Raw genomic sequence first — 26,668 nt, forward strand, 5'->3', positions numbered from 1 at the left:
CGCTGGGAGGTACACACGTGTGGGCAATTCCCAGCAGCCTAGCACAGGCTCCGCACTAAGCAGCTGCTCCCGGCCACACCTCAGCTGAAGATCATGTCAGACCTGAGCAGCCTGGCTTCTCAAAGCTCACCGGGAGGGGCTGCGAAAACACCAGCTCCTGCGCCACGCCCTCCACCGTGTGATTCAGTAGGCCGGGGGCATATGAACTTGCATCCCTCTCAAGCTTCTCCCAGGTGATGCTGGTCCAAGATGTGTATCTGAAGGGTGGGCATTCGGCAGAGCAGGTAGAACAGTGCTCGAGACACTCACTGCCTAGGTTTGAGTCCCGGCTCCACTCCCAATTTGAGCTTCCGACTACCGTACTCCCTGGGAGGTAGCAGGTAATGGCCCAAGTACTGGGGTCCCTATACTCATGTAGACAACCCAGATTGAGTTCCTGGCTCTTGGCTTTGGCTAGGCCCAGCCCTGGCTTTTGCAGGCATTTGGAGAGTGAACCAGGTATTTGGCCTAGAGGTTAAGATCCCACATCCCATATTACAGTACCTGAGTTCGAGTCTTGGCTCTGCTCCTGATGCCAGCTTCCTGCTACTGCAGACCTGGGAAGGTAGCATTGACGGGTTCCTGCTTTCAGCTTTGGCCTGGCCCACCCCTGCCATTGCAGGCGTTTGGATAGGGCACTGATGGCTGAGACTTTCACTTTCTCTCTCCCTCTCTCCTCTCCTCCCTCTTTCTGACCCTCAACGTTATTTTAAAAGAACCACATTGAAGTTGCTGTGGCCAGAGCAGGGCCCCCCAAACTGTGTAAACAAGTCCCCTAGACCCTTGCTGAAACACGGATTCTGCTTCAGAGAACCCGAGGCAGGACTCTGTGTTTCTAACAAGCTCCCGGGTGTTGTAGATACTGCTGGGGTGCAGACCACACCTCGGGACCAAGGTCGGGGACAGACTCCAGTCGTTTTACTGAAGAGGAAATGGTGCTTTGCTCAAGGCCACTTGGACAGTCACTGTGGAGACCCACAGAGGCCCTGGGCAGCGTGGCCACCGTCCCTCATGAGTGTCTTCCCTGCCCACATCCCCACGCACACACTTCCGGAGCCAGCTAGTGAGGCCGAGCTCCAGGAGACAGCGTGGGAACTTACTGCCTCTCCCGAGAAGTGAGCCCTTGTCAGGAAGCCTCGTCCACTCCGCCAGGCTGTTCTTTCCCAAAACGCACTTTCGGCAAAGGCATTTCTTTGGCTGAATCACCTGCCCTGCCAAGGACTTCATCTCTAGGCCAAATACCTGGTTCACTCGTCAGGCTCAGCTGCGGAGCGCCTCTGAACATGTGTGGTCTGCTGGGGGGAGCTGAGCTTCAAGTGCAGAGGAGTCACCTCATATATGGCTGGGCTCCCCCATGACCCCCAAAACCTCCAGATTTGCACCCCATGCATTTTTTTCCAACTCACTCTAACACGCCGACAAACAGTCTACTAAATTAGACTTATCGGGGTTACAAAGGAACTTCCTTTCAGGCTGCCTGTCCCTAGGAGGCTCTGAGCTGCCAAACTTTCACAGGTTAGTGTAGTTACTCTAATAGAGGGAAGGGTGTGGAATCCAGCAATCACAGGTCTCCAGGGTAATTAAGGCAGAAGGGCCTTGCCTGAGCCCAGGGAACATAGCTTTTGGGAAAGCACAGCGTGGACTCTGATATCTGAGCCACGTTCACCAGTGGGTACCTAACCTCCCAAACCTCAGCCCCCAGTGCCTTCAGGCTGTGAGTGGTTTGTGGGCCTGGCTCTGCCACTAAGCTGCTGTGTGATTTGAGTGTGTAAATCACAGATTCTCGGAGCTGGAAGAGACAACCCTTGGGGACCACTCAGATTTGTGACCCCCGAACCCCAAACTCTAGACCACCAAACGCAGGGCCCAAAACAGTCTGAGGCAAGAAGCAGCACCTGCAAAAAGGAAATTGTTTCCTGTGACCTATGGTCAGGGCCCCCAGCAGAAACCTGGGAGAGAGCCAGAGACACAGGACGGCGAAGGGCTACTCATTTTGTCATTTTTACTTACCTCCTTTTTTTTTTTTTTTTTTTTTTTTTTTTAAGGTTTATCTGTTTGAAAGGTAGAGTGACAAAGACAGGGGGAAAGAGAGAGAGAGAGCGCTTCCACCTGATTGTTCAATCCTCAAGAGGCCACGATGGCCAGAGCCGGGCCATGCTCAAGCCAGGAACTCCATGCAGACCTCCCTCGTGGGTGGCAGGGGTCTAAGCACTTGGGCCGTCTTCCACTGCCTTGCACCAGCAGAGAGCTGGATTGGAAGTGGAACAGCTGGGGCTCCAACCCCAGTGCTCCAGTATGGGATGCAGGTGTCTTAAGTGGCAGCTTAACCTGCTGCACAACGCCCGCCCCTATTTCCTGTTTTTAAACGGCACCACGGTGTCATCGTTCCACCTTGAGGCAGAGAGGCCAGGCTTTGCACCAGGGGGTGTGGAGAGGATTGACCCCCACTCAGCAAGGTGCCTCAGAGAAGACCAGGAGCCTACCACTCTCTACAGCAACAGCCATGACATGGGAGCCACACCGGGAGCTGGTTGGTGCCAGCCCTTTCTTCCAGCTCTGAGAGCCTCTCAAATGTGGTTCTAAACAAGAGGCCTCCAAAAGCCACAAGTGAGAATGGGAGGGAAGAACACAAGCATTTTTTCATTCCCAGAAGAATCCTGGAATCTGCAGTTGGAATCGGCCCTGACTGCTGGCATGGTGTCCCACCTCCTCCCAAGTCCCACCCTCGGTCCCTGCGCAGGTCAGCCGCCTCCTCCTGGAGCACTTTGGCTTCCCTCTCCCTGGAATGTTCCACCCAGATGACTGCCAAGCCGGTTTATTACTGTCAACCCAGATATCACCTCCTCCGAGATGCCTCCCCTGACTCCTCCAGGACAACTCCTGTCACATCACGTCCCCTGCGTCACCTTCTGTACAACACAAGGGCACACTGACTCCTCCCCAGGGTGTCCATGTGCTCCTGTCTCCCCAGGAGGTGGCCTCCAGGGGGCAGAGCCTGACACCAGCTTGGCACACAGGGGACTCTATGACATCTGGCAAATAATATCTGTGTGAATGGTTTGGACTTCACGGCAGATACTGAAATGCCACAGATAAGGAGAACCAGGTCACCTATACACTTGGCACCTGCAATCAGAGGAAAACAGGGCCCAGGCCAGGATGGGGAAGGAGAGATGGTCCTCGGCTGTCTGATTTCTTCCTCCCCTCCTGGTCCCCTGCTCAGCTCCTATACCTCAACATAGAGGCAGAGCTGGCATCAGCCTGGGGGAGAGGTGCAAAACTCCCAAGACATCCAGGGCGTCTGGGTTCCAATTCTGCTGTAGATCTGAGCCTCCCCTACGCACAGGTACCTGAGATGGACACAGTGATCACGTCGCTTTACCACGTTGCTGGCAGCACCAGCCTTGGAGGCAATGTGCTCAGACAAGCATTATTACAAACCGAAACCAGGCCAGGGGACATCTGCGCCCCATTCCCGCCCCTGCCCCTGTTCCCCGACACCAGGAAAGAAAGTGGATGGCAGAGGCCCCCATGGGTGTACCTTGTGGGGATCTGCTGCTTGCACACCCCAGTCAGCACAAGGCTCCCTGGAGTGGCTCACCTGGGGCAGAAAAAAATCTTTTGACAAAGTCCAATATTAATTCCTGATAAAAACTCAGCGAATGGGTGCTGGTTCTAGTCCCAGCTCCTCTTCCAGTCCAGCTCTCTGCTGTGGCCCAAGTGCTTGGGCCCTGCACCCGCGTGGGAGACCAGGAGGAAGCACCTGGCTCCTGGCTTTAGATGGGTGCAGCTCCGGCCATTGCGACCATTTGGGGAGTGAACCAACAGAAGGAAGACTTCTGTCTGTCTCTCTCTCTCACTGTCTGTAATTCTACCTGTCAAATAAATAAATAAAAATCTTTAACAAAACCCTCAGCGAATTATGAATGCAGGGGAACTTCCTCAACCTGCAAAGGGGCGTCTGTGGAAGAGTTCAAGCTAAGATGGCGACAAGGTGGGGGCGTCCGTCAGGCATTTGGTGCAGTGGTTAAGCTGCCACTTGGGATATCTGCGTCCCACATTGAGTGCCTAGTTCAAGTCCTGGCTCCACTTCCAACCCAGCTTCCTTCTGCCACCCTGGGAGGCAGCAGGTGACAGCTCAAGTACTCGGGGGCCCTGGCACCCACAAGGAAGACCCAGATTGAGCGCCACACTCCTGGCCTCAGCCTGGCCCCTATTCGGCTGTTGCAGACATTTGGGGAGTGAACCAGCTGATGGCAGATCTCTCTGTGTTTGTCTGCCTTTCAAATACAATGAAAGTAAGTAAATGAATAAAAGGTTGGGGTGTCTGCTCTTAACACATCCATTCAGCATTGTACTGGAGATTCCAGCCAGTGCAAGGCAAGAAGAGATGAGCTGTGCATACTGGACAGGAAGAAGCAAAACTTTTTATTTCCAGATGACAGGGTCATCAGTGTAGAAAATCCTCAGGAGTGTGTAACATTATAAAGTTCTTAAATGAATTCAGCAAGGTTGCAGGACACAAGACCAACATACTGGGTCAGCGCTGCGACGTAGCCAGTAAAGTTGTCTGCGGCACTGGCATCCCATCTGCGCACCAGTTTGAGTCCTGGCTGCTCTACTTCTGACCCAGATCTCTGCTAATGTGCCTGGGAACACAGCAAAAGATGGCCCAAGTGCTTAGGCCCCTCTAACTCTGCCTTTCAAATAAATAGATGAATCTTAAAAGAAAAGAAAAAAAAAAAAAATCAACATACGGGGTAGGTGTTGTGGTGCAGTGGGTTCAGCCACCACTTGGGGCGCCCACATTATAGTGCTAGTTCAAGTCCCAGCTCCTCTCCTTTTGATCCAGCCTCCTGTTAGTGCATCTGGAGCAACAGCACATGATGGCTCAAGCACATGGGTCCCTACACCCACATGGGAAACCAGAGGGAGTTCTGGGCTCCTGGCTTTGGCCTGGCCCAGACGGGCTGTTGAGGTCATCTGGGGAGTAAACCAGTGGATGGAAGATCCATGTCTCTCTCTCTCTCTCTATCTCTCTGCCTTTCAAATAAATATTTTTTTAAAAAAGATCAACATACAAACATCATTTGTATTCCAAATATTATACCAAAAGCTGGAAAGAACACAAAAGCCCATCAGCAGGTGAGTGGGTAAAAATCATTATGGTATAGCCACACAAGAGAATAACACTCAGCAGTGAAAAAAGGAAGTATTGATGCACATGCAATGCAGATGATTCTAACCAGACCCCTGAGGAAAGCATACATACTGTATAATTCCATTTCTAAAAATTATATATGTTCTTGGTTTTCTTTACCTTTAAATTTTTAATTATTTTAATGTTATTTGAAAGGCAGACAAATAGAATGACAGAGATTGTCCATCCACTGGTTCACTCTCTAAATGCCCTCCACAGCCAGGGGGTGGTCCAGGCCAAACCCAGGAGCCAGGAACTCCATCTTCTCTCTCATCTGTGTGAGAGGGAACCAGGACTTGAGCCACCACCCACTGCCTCCCAGGGTGTGCAGCAGCAGGCAGCTAGACTCAGAAGTGGAGCTGGAACTCACACTCAGGCACTCTGACAGGGGATGCAGGCAGCCCAAGAAGTGATTTAACCTCTGCACCAAATGCCTACCTTTCTGAACCTCATTTAGTTAAAACTAGAAAACCAGTGGTTGTTCGGTGATTGAGGGTCGGGCAGGAGGGATTACGAGGAGGCACAGGATTCTTTGGGCAGACTGATACACCCACCGTCTTGATTATGGCATGCATATTCCACACATGCCACACTGTGTACTTTTGGGCAACTTGTTGCATGACCATTTCTTTTAATTCCTCATAAATTGATGGATCTAAACTAGGCAAAGTTGGCTAGCATTGTAGAATAGTGGGTTAAGCCGACACCTGTGATGCTGGCATCCCATATCAGTGCACCAATTCAAGTCTGCCCTACTTCTGATCAGCTCCCTGCTAATGCAACTGGGTAACAGAAGAACATGGCTCAAGTATTTGGGTTTTGCAGGAGATCCGGATGGAGTTCCAGGCTCCTGACTGGCTGTTCCAGCCATTTGGAGAGTGAACCAACAAATGAAAAAAAAAAAAATATATATATATGGAACTCTGCCTTTCAAATAAATATTTAAAAAAAAATAAACTAGAGGCCCATGCTGTGGCGTAGCGGTTAAAGCTGTCGCCTGCAGGTCCAGCATCCCATATGGGTGCCAGTTGAAATCTCGGCTGCTCCATTTCCTATCCAGCATTCTGCTGTGGCCTGGGAAAGCAGTAGAAGATGGCCCAAGTCCCTGGGCCCCTGCACCGGCATGGGAGACCCAGAAGCTCCTGGCTCCTGGCTCCTGATCAGCGCGGCTTCTGCCATTGTGGCCAATTAGGGACCCCTCTCTCTCTCTCTCTCTCTCTGCCTCTCCTTCTATTTCTGTGTAACTCCAACCTTCAAATAAATAAATAAATAAGCTAGTCAAATTCATAAAGACAGAAAGTGAAATGAAGTTTACGGGGTCTGGGGAGAGTGGGGAGTGTGAAGCTCTTGTGTTGTGGGCAGAGCTGTTGGAGAGGATGAAAACCTCTGTGACTAGACAGTGGTAATGGTCACTGTGAAGGCAGGGACTAAACTGTACCTTTAAAGATCGCTGTGATGGGGACTGACATTGTGATGCAGCAGGGTAAGCCACCGCTTGCGATGTTGCTATCCCACATTGGAAAGAGGAGGGTCTTCTGCCCTTCTCAGTCTCCCAAGGAACCGCTGTCCTCAAAGAGGCTCAGGACAGCCCTGCTTCTCATAAGGTGGACAGTTCCCCACTCCCATGATCCTCTGCTCCACAGACCTGGGATCCCCAGCGAGTCAGGTGTCCGCCCCTGCAGCCACCACCATCTGACCTCAGCCCCTTGGCATCTGCTGTACTGATAAGCAGAACACCCTCCCCCTTCACCCACCGACTCTGAGAGGCCTCCCCCCTCCTCCCCTCTCCCCCTCCCCACACACACGTGTACACACATGCATGCACACACATACTCAGATTCTCTCACTTTGGCCCTTGAGACACAGGAGGTGCCTGCCTCCCCTCTGTCCCAGCTGCCCCTCTCCAGGGGTGCTGCCCTCTCTGTGCCCCAGGCCCTTGGTCCCCTTCTCCCTTTACCTACTCCCGTGTCCTGCGCATCCACTCTGTGTCTTGATGCCAAGCTGGGACCCCTTGATGGCTCAGACTTTGCCTGACTCCTTCTGCTTCCTGGCTCTTGCCGTCCGGTCTAGACCCTGGGTACAGCCGATCAACTGCCAGGGACTCGGGCCGAACCAGTTGCCTTTTCACTAATTCAGGAATGTCCCTAGCAGAGAACAATGAGCAAAGTGGAATTCTTGGTGAACAGAGCAGCTTTGTTTCAAACTTTTGGCCAGCAGAGGCTCTGTCCACGGGGCTGGCCTCATCATTACTAACTTTGGCTTCAAGACTTTTCCATGCATGCTGGCTGGGACGTCCCTGTCCCTCCCAGGCCTGGCTAGTGGACTCCCCAGATCTGGTGCGGGGGTCTTTATTCTGTACCATCTTTCAGAATAGTGGAATCAATCATTCATTCAGAGTTTGCCCCATCTGCCTCCCCTGCTAGAATTCCAGGCACCTAACTCAGAGCCTCATTGTGTGAACTAATTATGGCAGGGAGGCCACAGTGGAGGCTGGGGGTGTCTTTTCATGGGTAATGACACGCCCCCAGAGCCACTTGGAAAGAGGAGGTCTGGGGTGGGGGCGGTGGAGGGGAGGGCAGTCACCAGCCTCCTCTCCCAGCCCAGCCCTCCTTCCTGGCTCAGGCCCTGCCTCTGGGCTGACTCAGGGCCTCTGCTGGCTGCACTCACGTTTGTTTTTAATTGTCATTGTTTCTCACATCCCAGATCGGTGAAAGTGTGTTGGCAGAAGTGAAACAATGTGATGCAGGGATTCAGACTTGTGACTCTGCAACTCTCCTCTTACAAGAACATCAGAAATGACCACCTACCCTCCCCACACTGTCCTGGCTACTCTTGCCTTTTCACACCACCGAAGTCAACACCTATCCCTCTTCGTCCTCTTTGTCACACTAACACACACGAGCAGGGTTTCAAGGGGCATCCAAAGGGCTCTTGGAAAATGCGCATTATGGAAAAAACCATGCATGGATTTAAAAAAAAAGTTGCACCAAAACAAATTTCTGTATTTTTTTAAGCTTTGCTTATTTGAAAGGCAGAGTTACAAATAGAGATAAGGAGAGACAGAGAAAGGAGCTTCTTCCTAGTGCCCCATGTGGGTACTGGGGTCCAAGGACTTGGGCCATCCTCTGTTGCTTTCCCAGGTGTACCAGTAAGGAGCTGGATTGGAAGTGGAGCAGCCAGGACTCGAACTGGCGCCCACATGGGATGCTGGTGCTGCAGGCAGTGGTTAAACACATTGTACCATGGCACTGGACCCCAAGTTTACCTTTTTTTAAATTAAGATTTATCTATTTACTTGAAGACAAAGTTACAGAGAGAGAGGACAGACAAGACAGAGATTGTCCATCCACTCATTGGTTCATTCCCCAAATGGCCACAACAGCCAGGGTAGGGCCAAGCTGAAGCCAGGACTCAAATCGGCACCTGTAAGGGATACGGACATCACAGGCAGCAGCTTAAACTGCTATGCCATAACGCTGGCCCCCCAAACTTATCTTTTAATTTCACTTCTTTTCACAAAATTTTTGAAGTACCCTCCTACACATAGAAAGTTTGCCCGTTTGTTTTTAATGCAACCAAATTACCATATTGATATAATTCTGTAATGTGCTTTTTTTTTTCCTCCCACTACAATTCAGGATTCTATTTTTTTTTTATCTTGCAGACACAAACACGCAGAGACAAATATCTTCCATTAATAGGATCCAAGCAGGCATGCTGAGTGTTGTAGATATTTTTAGCTCTCTCTCCTTTCTCCCCTCTCTCTCCTGCTTCTCTCTTCCTTCCCCTGCAACCCCAGACAAGGCACTGTGATGTGAAGGCTTGGCTACTTCTCTTCATGCTCACATATCCATCTAAAACACATACACATGGATACAAGGATGGTGTTTTGGGTCATTTGCAGTTATTTGCTTTATAAAAGTGGAATCAGGAGTGAGTGTTTAGCCTCGAGGTTAAAGTGCCCAACTCCACCGTGGAGCACCTGGGTTTAATTCCTGGCTGTGTCCCCTGACTCCCGTTTTCTGCTAATGCAGACATTGGGAGCCAGCAGTGATGGCTCAAGTGATTTGGTTGCTGTCACTGATGTGGGAGTCTCAGATTGAGTTCCGGCCCCTGGCTTCAGTTTTGTCCAGCCCCAGCTGTTGAGGGCATTTAGAGTGTGAACCAACACAAAATCTCTGACTCTCAAATAAATAAAAAGTATTAGTAACAAAAATGGAAATGCATTAGTATACATCCCTATTTCTTACTTTTCTCTCTCTCTTTTTTTTTTTTTTTTTTTTTTTTTTTTTTTTTTTTTACAGGCAGAGTGGACAGTGAGAGAGAGAGACAGAGAGAAAGGTCTTCCTTTTGCCGTTGGTTCACCCTCCAATGGCCGCCGCGGTAGCGCGCTGCGGCCGGCGCACCGCGCTGTTCCGATGGCAGGAGCCAGGTGCTTCTCCTGGTCTCCCATGGGGTGCAGGACCCAAGCACTTGGGCCATCCTCCACTGCACTCCCTAGCCACAGCAGAGAGCTGGCCTGGAAGAGGGGCAACCGGGTTACTTTTCTCAATAATAACATCACTCGGGAAAATCCCTCCACATCCTTTTTAATTTTTTTTATTCATTTCTTTTATTTGAAAGGCAGAGAGACGGAGAGAGATCTTCTATCTGCTGGTTTTCTCTCCAAATGCCCATAACAGCCAGGGCTAGACCAGAGCAAAGCCAGGAGCCCAGAACTCAATCACGGTCTCCCACAAGAGTGGTGGGATCCAAGCACGTAAGCCATCCTCCAGTGCCTCCCAGGATGCACCATAGCAGGATGCTGGAATAGCAGAGGGGCCCAGACTCAAATGGGGACGCAGGAGTCCCGAGCAGCAACTAAACTACTGTGCCAAACACTCACCTTTCTCCACAGCTTTTTTTTTTTTTTCCTTTGTGGACAGGCAGAGTTAGACAGTGAGAGAGAGAGAGAGAGAGAGACAGAGAGAAAGGTCTTCCCTCCATGGGTTCACCCCCAAAATGGCCACCACGGCTGGCACGCCACGCCAATCCAAAGCCAGGAGCCAGGTGCTTCTTCCTGGTCTCCCATGCGGGTGCAGGGCCCAAGCACTTGAGCCACCCTCCACTGCCTTCCCGGGCCACAGCAGAGAGCTGGACTGGAGGAGGAGCAAACGGGACAGAGCCGGTGCCCGAACTGGGACTAGAACCCAGAGTACCAGCACCGCAGGCAGAGGATTAGCCTAGTGAGCTGCGGCGCCGGCCTCTCCACAGCTTTTGATAGCTTCATAACATTCTGATTGAGGGCTTTTTACTTTTTTCCACATTAGGAATAATGCACAGTCAACACCCACCTGCACTTAGCTTCCTGCTTCCTTGTTTGGTTATTGCTACTGACTCTTCCTTGTGCTGTTTGTTTCTCCCCCTCCCCAACTTGTATTTATTTTCATTTTATGTGAAAGGCTGAGAGCCAGAGATCTTCCATCTGCTGGCTCACTCCCCAAATGCCTGCAACAGCCAGAGCTGGGCCAGGCCACATGAGTGGCAGGGACGCAAGTATATGCACTATCACCTGCTGTTTCGCAGAGTACACAAGAGCAGGAAGCTGGAAAGAAAAGTGGGGCCAGGAATTGAATCCAAGCACTCTGATATGGGATGCCAGCATCCCAAGTGGCATCTTATTCACATGCCAAAGGCCCACCCTTTTTCTGGCTCTCTGCCTTTCAAACAACTGCAAACGTTTAAAATGGTATATTATTTGGGGCCGGCGCTGTGGCGCCCTGGGTTAACGTCCTGGCCTGAAGCACTGGCATCCCATATGGGTGCCAGTTTGAGACCCGGCTGCTCCACTTCCAATCCAGCTCTCCGCTATGGCCTGGGAAAGCAGTAGAAGATGGCCCAAGTCCTTGGGCCCCTGCACCCATGTGGGAGACCTGGAAGAGGCTCCTGGCTCCTGGCTTCGGATCAGTGCAGCTCTGGACATTGCGGCCAATTGGGGAGTGAACCAGTGGAAGGAAGAACTCTCTCTCCCTTTCTCTCTCTCTCTGCATCTCCTCTCTCTGTATAACTCTGCGTTCAAATAAATAAAATAAATCTTAAAAAAAATGGTATATTATTTGTCTATAACCCATGCACATCCTCCCGTAAACATAATCATCTCTAGATTACTTATAATACTGACTACAATGTAAAAACTATGTAAATTTGCAGTTTCACAGTACTGTTTTGGGAATTTTCAACCTGTGGTTGGTTGAAGCTGGGGAACCCTGCTCAATGTCTAATCACAAAGCTCTTGCCATTAATCCTACATCAGTTTGTTAAAATATTTTTTAAAGATTTATTTTTTGTTCTTTGAAAAGCAGAGTTACAGAAAGAGAAGGAGAGACAGACGGAGAGATCTTCCATCCCCTGGTTTATTCCTCAAATGGCTGCAATGGCCAGCGCTGTGCCAAGCCAAAGCCGGGAGCCCAGAGCTTCTTCCAGGTCTCCCATGTAAGTGCAGTGGCCCAAGCACTCAGGCCATCCTCCACCACATTTCCAGGAATGTTAGCAGGGAGTGGATCTGAAGTGGAGCAGGTGGGACTCGAACTGGCATCCACATTGGATGCTGGCATCACAGGTGGCAGCTTTACCTGCTATGCCACAACTCCAGTGCCTGTTAAAACATTTAAAAAAAATTTTCAAGGGGCCAGCATTGTGGTAAAGTGCGTTAAGCCACTGCCTGTGACTCTAGCATCCCATATGAGTGCCAGTTTGAGTTTCAGCTGCCCTCCTTCCAATCCAACTTCCTGCTACATCAAGCGGTGCATGATGGTCCAAGGCCTTGAGCCCCTGACATCCACATGGAGATCCGGATGGTTCCTGGCTTTAGTCTGGCCCAGTCACGGCCCTTGCCAGCATTTGAGGAACGAACCAGCAGATGGAAGATCTCTTTCTCTGTTACTCTGCCCTTCCAACAAATAATTAAAAAAACAAATTAAGTAATGTTTAAAAAAAAAAAAAAGAAAGAAAAAGAACTGCTCCTTCAAGGCCTGAGCAACCCATTCTGGGGAGGGATAGCCATATAAAGAATTGTGTCTCTGACTCAATAAAACAGGCAACACGTCCTGCCTTTTGGAATTAAAGAGATGCATGTGGTAATAGACACATAGGTCTGAAATGTGCTTATTGGTTAAAAAAAAAAAACCACAAAAACTCTAATCTTTCTGGACTGGTTCTACTCGGCATAAAACTGCCTGACCCCTAAGAGGCAATCCTTTCAGAAATGGCCCACAGAAGTGCCCCTTGGGAAGGTGAGAGCCAAGGAACCACTCAAAAGCCCTACAGGAAGACAAGACTCAGCTCAGCAGCAGGCGCCCCCTGAGTGGCTGAGCGAATCGCTCACCAACGTGCTGAGCTGGGGACAAGGACCCTACTGCATGTGTCTGTGTGTTGGGTCCTAGGCGCCTGTGGAGGCAAGAAAGTGCTGCGAGCACAAGCCCAGGGCTGGTTTCAGAACCTTAGCTTTCTCATCTGTCAGATGGGGAGGAAATGTGCAGTTACAGCCCCGGGATGCCAGCAGTGGTAAGCCCCGATCACTCCATGCGTGGCACACACAGACAATGACAGATCGACCCTCATTGCCACTGGACAGCCCAGATGGACTCGCACAAATCCCATTTCTCCTGAAGTCAGCCAAACGAGGTCAGGCTCTCCCCCAAACAGGACGTCGCCAAGAAACTAGAAAGGAAACAAAACTAAGACATTAAAATGCAGCCACCTGTCTGGAGGGCATCCAAGGCCTCGAATCTCTATTCTGATATGAATCTGCTCCCTACTGGGCTGGAAGCCTCCCAAGGCCGCCTCCTTACCTACTCCTCGTCTCCACCCATAGGCCCTGGAAAGAAGCCCTTCCCTCCTGAAGCTGCTTCCTCTGGCCCTGAGCAGCGCCAGCTTACCCCAGCTCTTGGTAGGATCAGCCTGTGCTGCTCGAGGCCTTGGAGAGTCCTCCTCCTGCCCTTGGCCTCTCCAGAGGGATAATCAAACCTGCAGGCAGTGCTCTTGTAAGGATCACATATGACAGCTGGTGATGCTAACTGCAACAAACATAAGCTCTAGGGGAGCAGAGCACTGTTTTGTTCTTTGCCCCATCTTCTGTGACTGGCTCAGAGTAAATGAATCATAAATCCATGAGCTTGAAAATGTACACACAATCTCTGGAAGCACCCCTAAGAACATGGTCTCAGTGGCCTAGGGTATGGAATATGCAGGGAGAAACTACTCTTCACTGTAAGCCAATCTGTATCCTTTGAATTTTTTAAAATCTGCGGGGCTGGCATTATGGTGCAGCAGGCTGGACAGTTGCCCGCAACTCCAGCATCCTATGTGGATGATGGCTGGAGTCCCAGCTGCTCCACTCCTAATTCAACTTCCTGATAATGTGCCTGGGAAAGTGGCAAAAGATGGCCCAAGTCCTGGTGCCCCTGCATCCACTGGGAGACCCAGTTGGAGTTACAGACTCCTAGCTTCAACCTGCCCAGTCCTGGCCATCAGGGGAGTGAACCAATGAATAGAAGATCTCTCTCTCTCTCAATCTCTCCCCACCCCCCCAACTCTGCCTTTCAAATACATTTTTAAAATTTTGAAACACAATACTGGAAGCAGACATTAGCCTACCAGTGAAGATGTCCATGTGTCACATCGGAATACCTGGGTTCGATTCCCTGCTCTGGATCCTGACTACAGCTTCCTGCTAATGTGCATCCTGGGAGGCAGCAGTTATGGCTCAAGCACGTGGGGCCCTGCTCCCCACATGGGAGACCCAGATGGAATTCCTGGCTCCTGACTTCAGGCCCAGCTCTTTTGTGCATTTTGGGAGTGACCCAGCGCTTGGAAGATCAGAGTCTCTCTCTCTGTCTCTTTCTCTCTATGTCTCCCTTGCTGTCAAATAAAATGAAGGAAAAAAATTGGGGGCCGGGAAGAATGTTCTAAGAAGCATTTTAAAAATTAAACTATTCAGTGTTTGTTATGGGCTTTGAAACAGACAGTCCATGGTTTGAGCCTCAGATCCACCTCTCTAACACCTGACCCAGGGGCCAGCGCTGCGGTGTGGCAGGTAAAGCTGCCGCCCGTAACACTAACATCCCACATGGGCACCAGTTCCAGTCCTGGCTGCTTCACTTCCAAACCAGCTCCCTGCTAATGCTGCTGGAAAAGCAGCAGCAGATGGTCCAGGTACTTGGCCCCCTGCGCCTCATGGGAGACTCAAGAGAAGCTCCTGGCTCCTGGCTTTGGCCTGGCCCAGCCCTGGCTGTTGCGGCTATTTGGAGAATGAACCAGTGGATGGACGATCTCGCTCTCTCTGTCTCTCCCTAATGTTGCCTTTATATAAGCAGCATTATCATATGTTATCATATGTTTTCTGTTAGGTAGGAAGTCAGATATGAGCTTATGTGTGTGTGACAAAGGCTTATGTGTGTGTGACAAAGGCCTATAAAATACATCTTTATTAATAAAAGAAAAAAACACCTGACTCAGGATTAAGAGTCACATCTCACAGGGTTAAGGATTCCAGAACTCACTGCTGCGTGCGAGTCAGAAATTATGTCGCCTACATGATTTCCATGAACAAAGAAAGGAGTGGCCTTGGTATCATCCCTTAGGAGGTGGTGGGGATGGAAGTGGTGATGAGCAGGGCCAGAAGCCACCCTCTCTGGGAAGCTTTCCTGCCTGTGGGAAAACACCTGGACCAGCCCAAGCTCACGCCAGCCTCTGTGCATCACCAGTGTCGCCGAGGCCTGAGACTGCCCCTCCAAGGAAGCAAGGAGATGGCCTACTGAGCCTGTGCCCACTGCAGCAGAGGGCAGGAACCTGAAGTGCAAGGGGGGTCCAGAGGACCACCCCACTGTCCCGGGGTATCCCTTTCCAATCTGGGACCTTGAGGGAGCCCCCTAAGCATAGCGCTACAAAGACCCCTCCCCCCAGGGCAGTGGTAAGGGCCTCAGCAAACAAAAGAACCTCAAGGGCAAAGCAGGGAAAAGAAAACCCCTCAGGCTGCTGAGTGCAACCCAGCCTCCCTGACGCTCAGTTTCCTGTTCTGCACTGTGGGGCTAACAACCATACTTCACTGCTTGGGCTCTCCGTGAACCAGGAGCCTGGGGCTTAGCACAGAGGGACGTGACAGCTCCCCGGCACCTTCACCCTCTGTGAAGGCTGCCCCGGTTCACTGGGTTGTTCTGCATAAACTGGTGACCTTGCCAGTGAGGTGCTAGCCTGGAGCTGGACAGAGAGAATCCAGAGAGCTGGGCTGGAAAACGCAGTTGCCAAAAAGGCAAAAGGAACTCAACAGCTACAGCAAAGGCCTTCAGCCCACGAAGAGACTTACAATGAAGATGCCCTTTAACGGGAGAAGGGAGACGCTGAGTGATGTGCAGCCTGGTTCCCAGTCAAGGTCAATGTTGCCCCCAGATCCTGGGACCCAAGCAGCTTGGTCTGGCTCCTCAGAAGAGCCAGCACTGAGGTTGTAAAGCTGTCCAGAGGGAGGGGGCAATGCTGAGTCACGGACAGCGGCAGGCAGCAGCAGTTAAATACATCCCCAGGAATGGGCTGCCAGGGGTGGGGCGGCAGGGAGAGGCCTACTTGGGGGATTTCCATCTAGCACAGAGGGCTCTGGCAAGACTGCCTGGGTTCAAATTCCAGCCCCACCAACTACTGTACCAGGTGACTTCATCCCTGGGCCATGTTTCCCATATGATAACAGCATCCACCGCACAGGGGTGAGGTGGACAAGGATTTGGGATTCAACCTGTTCAGCATTTCCCAGTGCTTGGCCCAGAGTCAATGACAACAGCTGTTTTACTGTCACTAAGGAGAAAGCTAGGGGCAAGGCTTCCCACCTGCCTGCCCCTTCCCTCTGACCTGGGTGCCTTTATACAGGCCTGGATTGGATCACATCCAAGAGGTACAGGGCCTCAGAGACCCCTGGCTCTGTTAGGTAGGAAGTCAAATATGAGCTTATGTGTGTGTGACAAAGGCCTAGTCTATGTCCAGCATATGCATCTGCATCTCAAAGTCATCCTGACAATGTTTCAGGGGCAGCCCGGTATTCGCATTGTGCCCTGCCAGGTGGGGGTCCCCGCCCGTTCTGCCTGGCAATCTTCCACAATCTCCCAGATACAGCCCAGTGCAAACACCCTGCTCCGGATCCCCATTCTCTAGGGGGTCCTGCTCACCCTTCCTCTGAACCCAGGATGGCACCAGCTAGACTTCATCCTGTCTGATACCTTCAAGGGAAAACTCAGATAGGAGCTTCTTAATATTTACAGCCATAAAATCCTTTGTTTCAGGAGGAGATGTGTGAAGACAGAGACCCATCTCCTTAAAAACCCCCGGCCTCAACCGGACTGCGCGCTCAGCCCTCTGCCTCTCTGCTGAGCCGCCCGCCTGCCTGGCCAGGTGTAATCTCTTTACTCAACCATGTAACCTCGCTCCTTCCCACCCCATCCCCCAGTCCGAGCGACTGGGCACTCTCAGGTCCTGTCTGGAGAGGTGCCCATCCGTTCTTGCGGATGTCCCCACCCTAATAAACTTGGCTACTTTTCACTTTCCACTGCTCTGTCTCACGCCTGAATTCTTTCTTGCTCGAAGACAAGAACCCTGCATTTCTCTGGTAACAGCTCCACCCCCACTTCATGCAGGAATCTCCTCTGCAAGGTGCCCAGTCTCTCCTGGAGCTCACCACTCCATGAGCCACATTCAGACAGAGCTGATCACAAGGTCTCCAGGCTGAGCTGCAATTTCCACCCTGCACACTGCCCCTTCTTGGAAACGACTTGCCTGCCAGGGACTTTCCAATGGTTGGAATTCACCCATCCCACGAATACTAGGAACCCAGTCCCTCCTCTAGGAAGTCTCCCTGAAGCTCAGCCTTCCCCACCTCCGAGCAGCCCCAGCAGAATGGTGCAATTCCGTCCACGGGGGCACAGACACTCCCTCTGATATCTGGCTCTGTTGTTCTCTGTTCAGTGGCACCCACCCTGGGATTTCCACAGATCTGATGCAGACAAGAGCAGTTCACAAACACTGCCTCCCCGATGCCTGTAAGGGAGCTTCCCCCTCATTTTGAAAAAAAAAAAAAAAAAAAAAAGGATTTATATATATATATATATATATTTATATATTTATACATCAAATGTACCAAATAAACTATTTTTTCAGTGTGCAGTTCATACGGTGTGAAGTACACTCACGGGTGTTACTGTCATCATTCATCTTCAGAACTCTTCATATTGCACAACTCAAACTCTATCCACTTTCCACCTTCTCCAAGCCCCAGGCAACCACCATCCCACTTTCTGTTCCTGTGGGTTCCCCTACTCTAACTACCTAATGTAAGTGGAAGCAGACAGCCTTAGTCTTTCTGGGTCTTGTTTATTTCACTTAGCACAGTGTTCTCCAGGTTCAACCACACTGGCACCTGTGATGGGATTCCCTCCATTTTAAGGCTGAATTAAGTTTTCTCGTGGAGATGGATCACATTTTGCTCACCCATTTATACTGTCTGTGACGTTTCTTCCATCTCTTAGATATTGCAAATAACGCTGCTAGGAACAGGGGTATACAAATGGCTCTATGAAACTCTGATTTGGGGGCCAGCGTTGTGGTATAGCAGGTTAAGCCACCACCTGTAAAGCCAGCATCCCATGTAAGTGCCAATTCAAGTCCCGGCTGCTCTATTTCCAATTCAGCTTCCTGCTGGATTGTGCCTGGGAAAGCAGCAGAAGATGGCCCAAGTGCTTGCTCCTCTGCATCCACATGGGAGACACAGAAGCTCCCGGCTTCAGCCTGTTGCCGTCATTTAGGAAGTGAGCCAGCAGACGGAAGATCTCTCTCTCTAACTCTGCCTTCCAAATAAATAAATCTTCAAAAAACTTTGTAAATCATATATATGATAGAGTTCATATTCAAAACATATAAAGAACTCATATAACTCAATAAAAAAAATTAAAAATTGGCAAAGGATGTGAACATTTTGTCAAAGATGGCACACAAACGATAACAAGCATATAAAGAAACCATTAGTCATTAGAGAAACACAAGGTGAAAGCAAGCCAAGTTTCCTCCAGTGGATGAATTAATAAATAAACTATGGTACATATATGAGGGGTCTTCAAAAAGCTAATTAAAGATGCATATTATGAAAAAACTATGCATGGATTTCAAAGATTTTGGCACCAAAATATCTGTTAATTATAATTTTCCACCAACTTTATGAAGTCATCCCATATATATAATGGACTAATATTCAGCCCTAAAAGCAAAGAAATCCTGCCACACACTACAACATGGATGAACCTTCAGGACATTATGCCAAATGAAACTGGGCAGTCCCAAAGAGATTGTAGGATTCTACTTACATTAAGCACATGGCGCGGCAGGTGTTGTGGCATGTAGGGTAAAGCTGCGGACTGCAACACTGGCATCCCATATGGGCACTGGTTCATGTCCTGGCTGCTCCACTTCCAACCCAGCTCCCTGCTGATGTGTCTGGGAAAGCAGCACATGGGAGATGCAAAGAAGGCTCCTGGCTCCTGGCTGTTGGCCATCTGGGGAGTAGGCCAGCAGATGGAAGATCTGTCTCTCCTTGTCTCTCCTTCTCTCTGTAACTCTGCCTTTCAAATAAATAAATAATTTTTTTTTTTTTTTTTGGACAGGCAGACTGGATAGTGAGAGAGAGACAGAGAGAAAGGTCTTCCTTTTTGCCGTTGGTTCACCCTCCAATGGCCGCTGTGGCCGGCGCATTGTGCTGATCCGAAGCCAGGAGCCAGGTGCTTCTCCTGGTCTCCCATGCGGGTGCAGGGGCCAAGCACTTGGGCCATCCTCCACTGCCTTCCCGGGCCATAGCAGAGAGCTGGCCTGGAAGAGGGGCAACCGGGATAGAATCTGGCGCCCCAACCGGGACTAGAACCCGGTGTGCCGGTGCCGCAAGGTGGAGGATTAGCCTGTTAAGCCACGGCACTGGCCATAAATAAATAAATCTTAAAAAGAAAAAAATGTGGAGGAGTCAAAGTCACAGAGAGAGTAGAACAGTGGTTCCCAGGGGTAGGGAAGGGAGATTGAGTGTTTAACTGGTAGTTTTGCAAAATGAAAAAGCTCTGTTGCCCAGCAACCACAATGTGCAGTACTTAACAGTACCAAACTGGACACTTAGAAGTGATTAAGGTGGTTTAAAACAAAAAATCACAACCAAGATTTTAATGACATGAGAAAATAGGAAGACAAAGAAGCAGGAAAGTTGACAGCTCTTGGGAAAGAGGCTAGTAGGGCTGGAGTGATGGGACTATTAAGAAGACAAATGGGGGCCAGCACTGTGGTGCAGTGGGTTAAAGCCCAGGCCTGCAGCATCAGAATCCCATATGAGTACCGGTTCGAGTCCTGGCTGCTCCACTTCCAATCTACCTCCCTGCTAATGCATCTGGGAAAGCAGTGGAAGATGGCCCAAGTGCTTGGGCCCCTGCACCCATGTGGGAGACCAGGAAGTGGCTCCTGGCTCCTGGCTTCGGGTTAGCTCAGCTCCAGCCGTTGCAACCATTTGGGGAGTGAACCAGCAAATGGAAGACCTCTCTCTCTCTATCTCTTTCTCTGTAACTCTTCCAAATAAATAAAATAAATATTTATAAAAGAAGACAACAAATGGGGGCCAGCACTATGGCATAGTAGATTAAGCCTCTGCCTGCTATGCCGGCATCCTTTATGGGCACCGATTTGAGTCCTGGCTGCTCCACTTCTGATCCAGCTCCCTGCTGATGGCCTGGAGGATGGCCAAATAAACAAGTAAATCTTTAAAACAAAAACAAAAACAAAAACAAAAACAAATGGGAGTGGGTACTGCAGTTGCCTGGGTTGGAGCCCCATCTCTGCTTCCTTTTTTATCTTTAAAGATTGACTTTTTTTTTTTTTTTTTTTAGCCTTGCAGAATGCAAGGCCTCAAAAAATTGGGTAACGACTCAGAATTGTTCCTCTCCATGGAAATCTTTAGTAAAAGGTGAAAGATTATACGATCTGAAGAGAAACCAGAGTATAAAGATTGACTCTCTCTCTCTCTTTTTTTTTTTTTGACAGGCAGAGTAGATAGAAAGAGAGAGACAGAGAGAAAGGTCTTCCTTTTTGCCATTGGTTCACCCTCCAATGGCCGCTGCGGTCGGCGCATCGCGCTGATCCGAAGCCAGGAGCCAGGTGCTTCTCCTGGTCTCCCATGCGGGTGCAGGGCCCAAGCACTTGGGCCATCCTCCACTGCACTCCTGGGCCACAGCAGAGAGCTGGCCTGGAAGAGGGGCAACTGGGATAGAATCCGGTGCCCCAACCGGGACTAGAACCTGGTGTGCCAGTGCCGCAAGGCGGAGGATTAGCCTGTTGAGCCACAGCGCTGGCCAAGATTTACTTTTTAAAATTGTATTTGAACAGCAGTTACAGAAAGATCTTCCATCTGCTGGTTCACTCCACAAATGGCTGCAGAAGCCAGGAGCCAAGAACTTCTTCTGGGTCTCCCATGTGGGTGCAGGGACCCAAGCACTTGGGCCATCTTCCATTGCTTTTCCAGGCACATCAGCAAGGAGCTGGATTGGAAGCGGAACATCCAGGTCTTGAACAGGCACGCATATGGGATGCTAGCATTGCAAATGGAGGTTTAACCCGCTCTACCACAACACTGCCCCCCATCTCTGATCCAGCTTCCTGCTAATTCAAATCCTGGGAGGCAGCAAGTACTTGGGTCCCTGCCACCTACATGGGAGACCTAGATGGAGTGCCTGGCTCCTGGTTGTTGTAGGCATTTGGGGAGTGAACCAGTAGATGGAAGATTTAAGCTTTGTCTTTCTCTCTGTTGATTTGCCTTAAAATTAAATAAGTAAACTTAGAAAAAAAGACACATGTTGGTGAGTGGGGGTTGGGACTTGGTAGCAAAGTCCTGGGCTAGGTGTGGACTTTCTCATGTTGTGAGTGATGGCAGCCTCTCTGGAAGCTTTGGAGCAGTGGCCTGATCTCTCCCAGTAGCTACCAGGATGTCCTGAACCTTCTCCCTGTAGTCAAGTCCCAGACTTCATATCCTCCTACCCTGACCTAGAGGGCTGATTTTCAAGCACGGGCAATGGGCCCTTCCTGGCTGCAATACAGACTGAACTCTCCAGACACCCGTGGGGAAGGTCAGGAGGGAGGTTCCTGGTGGACTGCAGCCCAGTTCCCAGGGAGCACCACCCACCATTCATGGGACACAACTCTCACACACAAGCACACATGACAGCTGGAGCCCAGAATGTCCCTGGGATTGTCCCAGGCCTGGAGGTCACAGTTCTCAGAACTTCATGGTGTCTCTCTTGGGGTCAAAGGCCCAGATTGCCCATTTTAGACAAGAGGTCTTTTTCTTCCAAAGCCAGGTCAGGGAGGGCCACAGGATAGTATTGCCTCTGTGGTGGGGACCGTGGCCTCCAGAGACATTCCACAGATCCCTAGATGGAAAGAGCTGGAAGAAGTCTAATTGCCTTAAATTCATCTGAGGCTAGAGAGAAAAACATCCCTGCTGGTGGGGCTGGACCAGAAACTCAGGACCCTGAATGGAGTCTAAGACCACAATTCCTAAGCCAGGCTTTGCTGCACCAGGCCTATCCTGAGAATCCTACCCTTGGCAGATTTTTTTTTTTTTTTTTTTAAGATTTCTCTATTTATTTGAAAGTCAGAGTTAGAGAGGGAGAGAGAGAGAGGGAGAAAGTCAAGAGAGAAAGAGCTTCCATCCACTGGTTCACTTCTCAAATGGCCACAATGGCCAGGGATGGGCCAGGCTGAAGCCAGGAGCCCAGAGATTCCTCTAGGTCTCCCACATGTAAGAAGGGGCCCAAGCGTTTGGGCCATCTTCCTCTGCTGTCCCAGGTGCATTAGCAGGAAGCTGGATTGGAAGTGAAGCATCCAGGACTTGAATTTGAACCCATCTGGACGTCAGCCCTGCAGGCTGCAGCTTTAAGCTGGAGCACCACAGCACTAGCCGCTCTCTGCAGCTGGGGTAGGTAGTATCAAAGCCCTGAGACGGGGTGGAAGGCTGAAGGAAATCCAGGCATCCGATACCATCCTCCACCCTCCAAGGCTGATGGAACAGACAGCTCAAAACCTGCTTACATCCCCACATCACTGAGATCAAGTGCAAATTCTCCATTGACTTTCAAGGTTCTTCAGAATCTGCTCCCCACCCCAACTGCTCTCTTTTTACTTAATTATTTATTTTACTTAAAAGTGAAAGAAGAGAATATCTTCCATGCTTTTGTTCATTCTCTATATGCTCCCAATAGCTAGAGTTGTGCCAGGCCAGAGCCAGGAGGCAGGAACTCAATCCAGGTCTCCAACGTGGGTGGCAAGGTGTGCATTAGCAGGAAGCTGGATGGAAATCAGAGCCAGGACTCCCAGACATCTCAAGCAGTGTCTTAAGCACCATGCCAAACACCCACTACTCCCTTCCTAAGCCCAGCCTGCAGCTCTCCTGAGCTTCTTGCCCTCCTCCAAGTTCCATTCAGCTTTTACATTTTCTTCCACTCTCTGCCTAATCGATTTCTTCCTTCCTTCCTTTTTTTTTTTTTTGACAGGCAGATTTAGATAGTGAGAGAGAGAGCGAGACAGACAGAAAGGTCTTCCTTTCCGTTGGTTCATCCCCCAAATGGCCACTACGGCCAGCACTGCGCCAATCCCAGGCCAGGAGCCAGGCGCTTCCTCCTGGTCTCCCTTGGGGTGCAGGGCCCAAGCACTTGGGCCCTCCTCCACTGCCTTCCTGGGCCATCGATTTCTACTCAAGCACGAAGCCATTTCCTGAGCGCTCGGGCAGATGCTTGTCCCCTCTGCTTCAAAGGTGTATGCTCCCGGCGCCATGGCTCACTTGGTTAATCCTCCGCCTGCGGCGCTGGAATCCCATATGGGCACCGGGTTCTAGACCCGGTTGCTCCTCTTCCAGTCCGACTCTCTGCTGTGGCCTGGGAGGGCAGTGGAGGATGGCTCAAGTGCTTGGGCCCTGCACCCGCATGGGAGACTAGGAGGAAGCGCCTGGCTCCTGGCCTGGGATCGGCGCAGCACCGGCCGTAGTGGCCATTTGGGGGATGAACCAATGGAAGGAAGCCCTTTCTCTCTGTCTCTCTCTGTAACTCTGTCAAATAAATAAATCTTAAAAAAAAAAAAAAAAAAAAGGTGTATGCCTATTTCAAGGGCAGGGAGATTGAATTTACTTTGTCCAGGGCAGTGGCTCAGAGTCAGGTGGCTGAGACATGAGAAGAGTAGCATCAAGATCTGACAACAGGAGCACAGCAGGTTAAGCAGCCACTTGCGACGCAAGCATCCCATATCGGAGTGCTGGTTCAAGTCCCAGGTGTTCTAATTGAGTTCCCTGTTTAAAGTGCCTGGGAAGGCAGTGGGAGATGGCCCAAGTACTTAGAGCTCTGCCACCAAAATGGGAGACCCGGATGGAATTCCTAGCTCCAGGTTTTAGCCTTGCCTAGCCCTGGCTGTTGTGACCATCTAGGGAGTGAACCAGCAGATGGAAGATCTGTCATTCTGCTTTTCAAATTATCAGATCTTGGGGGCCAGTGTCGTGGTGCAGTGGGTTAAGCCACCATTTGAGATGCTGGCATCCCATGTGAGCTCAGGTTCGAGTCCTGGCTGCTCCACTTCCAATTCAGTTCCCTACTAATGTGCCTGGGAAAGCAGATGGTGGCTCAAGTGATTGGGCACCTGTTATTCATGTGGGACACCCAGAGGGGAGTTCCAGGCTCCTGGCTTCAGCCTGTCCCAGCCCTGGTGGTTGCCACTATTTGGAGAGTAAACCAGAGGATGGAAGTTCATTCTCTTCCTCTTTCAAGTAAATAAAATAAGTCTTTAAAAATAAATCTTGAAGGCCGGCACCGTAGCTCAACAGGCTAATCCTCCGCCTTGCGGCGCCGGCACACCGGGTTCTAGTCCTGGTCGGGGCGCCGGATTCTATCCCGGTTGCCCCTCTTCCAGGCCAGCTCTCTGCTATGGCCCGGGAAGGCAGTGGAGGATGGCCCAAGTGCTTGGCCCCTGCACCCGCATGGGAGACCAGGAGAAGCACCTGGCTCCTGGCTTTGGATCAGCACGATGTGCCAGCCGCAGCGCGCTGGCCACGGCGGCCATTGGAGGGTGAACCAACGGCAAAGGAAGACCTTTCTCTCTGTCTCTCTCTCTCACTATCCACTCTGCCTGTCAAAAAATAAAAATAAAAATAAAATAAATAAATAAATCTTGAAAGCTGGCGCCACAGCTCACTAGGCTAATCCTCCGCCTACGGCACTGGTACTCCAGGTTCTAGTCCCGGTTGGGGCACCGGTTCTGTCCCTGTTGCTCCTCTTCCAGTCCAGCTCTCTGCTGTGGCCCAGGAAGGCAGTGGAGGATGGCCCAAGTGCTTGGGCCCTGTACCCGCACGGGAGACCAGGAGGAAGCGCCTGGCTACTGGCTTCGGATTGGTGCAGCGTGCCAGCCGTAGCAGCCATTCAGGAGGTGAACCAACGGAAGGAAAACCTTTCTGTCTTTCTCTCTCTCTCACTAACTCTGCCTGTCAAAAAATATATAAATCTTGAAAGAAAAAAAAAAAAAAAAGATCTGCTAGCAAGAGTACGGTAAGGGCCTGGGAGTCCCTTCAGAAGGAGCCCCCCAGCCTCTGCACAGATGCACCTAATACAAGTCTTCCGGAGGCAGCACTGTGGCTCAGCAGGTTAATCCTCTGTGACCCTGGCATCCCATATCCCTTATGTCTCTTCCTCTCACTGTAACTCTACCTCTCAAATAAATAAAATCTTAAAAAAACTTCAAACAGGGGGCCAGCACTGTGACATAGTAGGTAGTCGCTGCTACCTGCAGCACCGACATCCTACATGGGTGCCAGTTCATGTCCTGGCTTCTCCACTTCTGATCCAGCTCCCTGCTAATGTGCCTGGGAAAGCAGTGGAGGTTGGCCCAACTACTTGGGCCCCTGTACCCATGTGAGAGACCAAGAAGAAGCTCCTAGCTCTTGGTTCTTAGCTGTGGTCTGGCCACTGTGGCCATTTGGGGAGTGAACCAGCAGACAGATGATCTGTCTCTCCCTCTCATTTTGTAACTCTACCTTTCAAATTAACAAATAAATCTTTTTTAAAAAATCCTCAAACAGGCAATGCAACTTTTCACTCGTCACAATGAGGCTGAGTAAGAAGAGGCTAGGAGGGGCTGGTGCTGTGATGCAGTGGGTTAACACCCTGGCCTGAAGCACTGGCATCCCACATGGGCGACTGTTCTGGTCCCGGCTGCTCCTCTTCCAAACCAGCTCTCTGTTGTGGCCTGGGAAAGCAGTGGAAGATGGCCCAAGTCCTTGAACCCCTGCACCCACGTGGGAGACCCGGAGGAAGCTCCTGGCTTCAGATCAGCACAGCTCTGGCCGTTGCAGCCACCTGGGGAGTGAGCCATCGGATGGAAGACTCTCTCTCTCTCTCTCCTTCCCCTTTCTCTGTGTAACTCTTTCAAATGAATAAATAAATCTTTTTTTTTTTTTTTTTTAATAGAGGCTAGAAAGGGCTGCTCCTATGGCACAGCTGGTTAAGCCACTGCCTGGGACACAGACACCAGCATCCTGAAGGAGCACCATTTCAAGTCCTAGATGCTCCATTTCCAATCTAGCTCCCTGCTTATGTGCCTAGGAAGGCAGCGAAAGATGGCCTGAGTACTTGAGTCCCTGCTGCCCACATGGGAGACATCGAGTTCCAGGCTCCTGGCTTTGGCCTGGCTCAGCTCCAGATGTTGTGTAGATGGGGAGTGCACCAGCTGAAAGATCTCGTTTCTCTGTCTCTCCCTCTAAATCTTAAAAAAAAGAGGCTAGGGCCGGCGCCGTGGCTCAACAGGCTAATCCTCCGCCTTGCGGCGCCAGCACACCAGGTTCTAGTCCCGGTTGCCCCTCTTCCAGGCCAGCTCTCTGCTGTGACCAGGGAGCGCAGTGAAGGATGGCCCAAGTGCTTGGGCCCTGCACCCGCATGGGAGACCAGGAGAAGCACCTGGCTCCTGCCTTCGGATCAGCGCGGTGCGCCGGCCGCAGTGGCCACTGGAGGGTGAACCAATGGCAAAAGGAAGACCTTTCTCTCTCTCTCTCCTCTCTCACTGTCCACTCTGCCTGTCAAAAAAAAAAAAAAAAGAAAAGAGGCTAGGAGATACCCTTGGCCTTCTGGATTCTGCATAGCTCCTAAAATGGCCCAGGCAAAACCGCAGGCTCAGAGGAGCCCTGTGGGTGTGCTTATTAAACAACAGACTTTGGACTAGGTGCTTCACACACAGTATCTGTGGGTCCCAACATCTTCGGTTTTATAAACTCAGTTTTACACGTGAACTCACTGAGGCACAATGAGGTTGTTAGGTAAGAGTTTCAAGGTCAGGCAGCTTCAGGATAGTCTGCCGTCAAAGCCCAAG

At 50.7% G+C, this 26,668-nt stretch overlaps 1 protein-coding gene and 1 non-coding gene across 6 annotated transcripts in view; both read right to left on the bottom strand.

Annotated features, from left to right (window-relative positions):
* Nucleotides 1–26,668, bottom strand: part of IL34 (interleukin 34) — a 64,600-nt gene that overhangs the window by 36,485 nt on the left and 1,447 nt on the right. Inside the window, exon 1 of one of the 5 annotated variants that reach the window (XM_062177964.1) lies at nucleotides 13,156–13,179. The exons of 2 other annotated variants lie outside the window; for them this stretch is intronic. The gene's annotated coding sequence lies outside the window, so the exon portion shown is untranslated. Of the gene's footprint in view, nucleotides 1–7,196; nucleotides 7,290–13,155; nucleotides 13,180–26,668 lie in introns of those variants that run through there. 2 more of the 5 variants (XM_062177963.1, XM_062177962.1) reach the window with 2 other exon arrangements.
* Nucleotides 20,162–20,277, bottom strand: LOC133748932 (U5 spliceosomal RNA). The gene has a single exon (XR_009864530.1). It is a non-coding gene; the product is annotated as a U5 spliceosomal RNA (small nuclear RNA).

This window comes from Lepus europaeus, chromosome 19 (genome assembly GCF_033115175.1).
Source record: "Lepus europaeus isolate LE1 chromosome 19, mLepTim1.pri, whole genome shotgun sequence".
NCBI classification, from domain to species: Eukaryota; Metazoa; Chordata; class Mammalia; order Lagomorpha; family Leporidae; genus Lepus; species Lepus europaeus.